Source organism: Triticum dicoccoides, chromosome 4A (genome assembly GCF_002162155.2).
Source record: "Triticum dicoccoides isolate Atlit2015 ecotype Zavitan chromosome 4A, WEW_v2.0, whole genome shotgun sequence".
Taxonomy (NCBI): domain Eukaryota; kingdom Viridiplantae; phylum Streptophyta; class Magnoliopsida; order Poales; family Poaceae; genus Triticum; species Triticum dicoccoides.
This window is the reverse complement of record NC_041386.1, coordinates 115883206-115886451: the sequence shown is the minus strand read 5'-3', so window position 1 is coordinate 115886451 and position 3246 is coordinate 115883206.

Genomic DNA, 3246 nt, shown 5'->3' with positions numbered 1-3246 from the left:
TAAACTTTTGTCTTGAATCTTGCGGATCTGAACATTCATGCCACAATAAAGAAAATTACATTGATAATTATGCTAGGTAGCATTCCACATCAAAAATTATGTTTTTATCATTTACCTACTCGAGGACGAGCAGGAATTAAGCTTGGGGATGCTTGATACGTCTCCAATGTATCTATAATTTTTGGTTGTTCCATGCTATTATATTATCCATCTAGGATGTTTTATAGGCATTTATATGCTATTTTATATGATTTTTGGGACTAACCTATTAACCTAGAGCCCAGTGTCAGTTTCTGTTTTTTCCTTGTTTTTGAGTTTTACAGAAAAGGAATACCAAACGGAGTCCGATTGACGTGCCAATTTTTGATGATTTTCTATGGACTAAAAGAAGCCCCGGAGTAAAAGAGTTTGGCCAGAAGAGTCTCGGGCCGTCCACGAGGGTGAGGGGCGCGCCCTATCCCCCGGGAATGCCGCCCTATCTCGTGGACGACTCGGGCACCTCCCTGACTTGTTCCCGATGCCAAAAATTCCTATAAATACTGAAACCTCAAGAAAATAACCTAGATCAGGAGTTCCGCCGCCGCAAGCCTCCGTAGCCACCGAAAAACAATCTAGACCCATTCCGGCACCCTGCCGGAGGGGGAAATCCCTCTCCGGTGGCCATCTTCATCATCCTGGCGCTCTTCATGACGAGGAGGGAGTAGTTCACCCTCAGGGCTGAGGGATGTACCAGTAGCTATGTGTTTGATCTCTCTCTCTCTCTCGCGCGCGTTCTTGATTCGGCACGATCTTGATGTATCGCGAGCTTTGCTATTATAGTTGGATCTTATGATGTTTCTCCCCCTCTACTCTCTTGTGATGGATTGAGTTTTCCCTTTGAAGTTATCTTATCAGATTGAGTCTTTAAGGATTTGAGAACACTTGATGTATGTCTTTCATATGCTTATTTGTGGTGACAATGGCATGTTCATGTGATCCACTTGATGTATGTTTTGGTGATCAACTTGCGAGTTCCGTGACCTTGTGAACTTATGCATAGGGGTTGGCACACATTTTCGTATTGACTCTCCGGTAGAAACTTTGGGGCACCCTTTGAAATTCTTTGTGTTGGTTGAATAGATGAATCTGAGATTGTGTGATGCATATCGTATAATCATACCCATGGATACTTGAGGTGACATTGGAGTATCTAGGTGACATTAGGGTTTTGGTTGATTTGCGTCTTAAGGTGTTATTCTAGTACAAACTCTAGGATAGATCGAACGGAAAGAATAGCTTCATGTTATTTTACTACGGACTCTTGAATAGATCGACCAGAAAGGGTAACTTTGAGATGGTTTCGTACCCTACAATAATCTCTTCGTTTGTTCTTTGCTATTAGTGACTTTGGAGTGACTCTTTGTTGCATGTTGAGGGATAGTTATATGATCCAATTATGTTATTATTGTTGAGAGAACTTGCACTAGTGAAAGTATGAACCCTAGGCCTTGTTTGAATGCATTGCAATACCGTTTTCGCTCAGTTTTATCATTAGTTACCTTGCTATTTTTATATTTTCAGATTACAAAAACCTATATCTACCATTCATATTGCACTTGTATCACCATCTCTTCGCCGAACTAGTGCACCTATACAATTTACCATTGTATTGGGTGTGTTGAGGACACAAGAGACTCTTTATTATTTGGTTGCAGGGTTGCTTGAGAGCGACCATCTTCATCCTACGCCTCTCACGGATTGATAAACCTTAGGTCATCCATTTAAGGGAAATTTGCTACTGTCCTACAAACCTCTGCACTTGGAGGCCTAACAACGTCTACAAGAAGAAGGTTGTGTAGTAGATATCATTTGTCTATGTATCCACACATGTACTAAGTTTCCGGTTAATACAATTCTAGCATGAATAATAAACATTTATCATGATATAAGGAAATATAAATAACAACTTTATTATTGCCTCTAGGGCATATTTCCTTCAATAGCACACAAGGTGTTCCTTCGATATTCGGGAGTTGCATAATCTCATAGTCAGAGAAATATGTATAAGTCATGAAGAAAGCAATAGCAATACAACTAAACGGTCATTATGCTAAGCTAACGGATGGGTCTTGTTCATCACATCATTCTCCTAATGATGTGATCTCGTTCATCAAATGACAACACATGTCTATGGTCAGGAAACTTAACCATCTTTGATTAACGAGCTAGTTAAGCAGAGGCATACTAGGGGCACTTTATTTTGTCTATGTATCCACACATGTATCAAGTTTCCGGTTAATACAATTCTAGCATGAATAATAAACATTTATCATGATATAGGGAAATATAAATAACAACTTTATTATTGCCTCTAGGGCATATTTCCTTCATTTAGAAACTTGAATCAACTCAACCGGATTTGAAATGAATGTTATGTGAATTCCTAAAATTGACTAGAAATGAAAAAAGTTATTCGACACTATTCAGACAGCTGAATAGGCCGACCCAATTACTTAAAACACTCATCGAGCGGTACTTAAGCAGATACGCACACAGGCCACACTGGCTTGACCCAGCTTCGCGTCCATGGGCTGGGATGCGACATCGATGGAGCACCAAATTATCTTGCATGCAGAAAAAATTCAGATTTTTTTGAATCTTTTAGTATTTTTTGTGAATTTTCTCTTCACTGGGTGTAGACGAGCCTACGCTAAAAATGATATTCATGAAGATATGATGAATTTAGGAACTTGAATTAAATTAACTGGATTTGAAATGAATGTTATATGAATTCCTAAAATTTACTAGAAATAAAAAAAGGTTATTCGACACTGTTCACACAGGCTGAACAGGCCAACCCAATTACTTAAAACACCCATCGAGTGGCGCTTAAGCAGATACGCACACAGGCTGCATTGGCTGGCTGGGCCTAGCTTTGTGTCCATGACCCGAGATGCGATGTTAATGGAGCATTTTTGAGGTGGTCCCACTTGTCAGGATGTTATCCAAGTAACGATAAATGGGCTTTGACCCCACATTCAGGCATTTACGAGGCTGGGACTGTGAGAGGATAGAAAAAAAGAGAACGTTGGAGTGGCGGGGCAAAACTAAGTAGAATTAAGTAACCACGAAAATAGAAATCTCGTGTCCATGGGCTGGGATGCGACGAGCACTTTTGAGGTGGTCCCACTTGTGAGGACGTCATCTAAGTAACGATAAATGTGCTTTGACCCCACATTCGGGCATTTGCGAGGCTGGGACTATAAG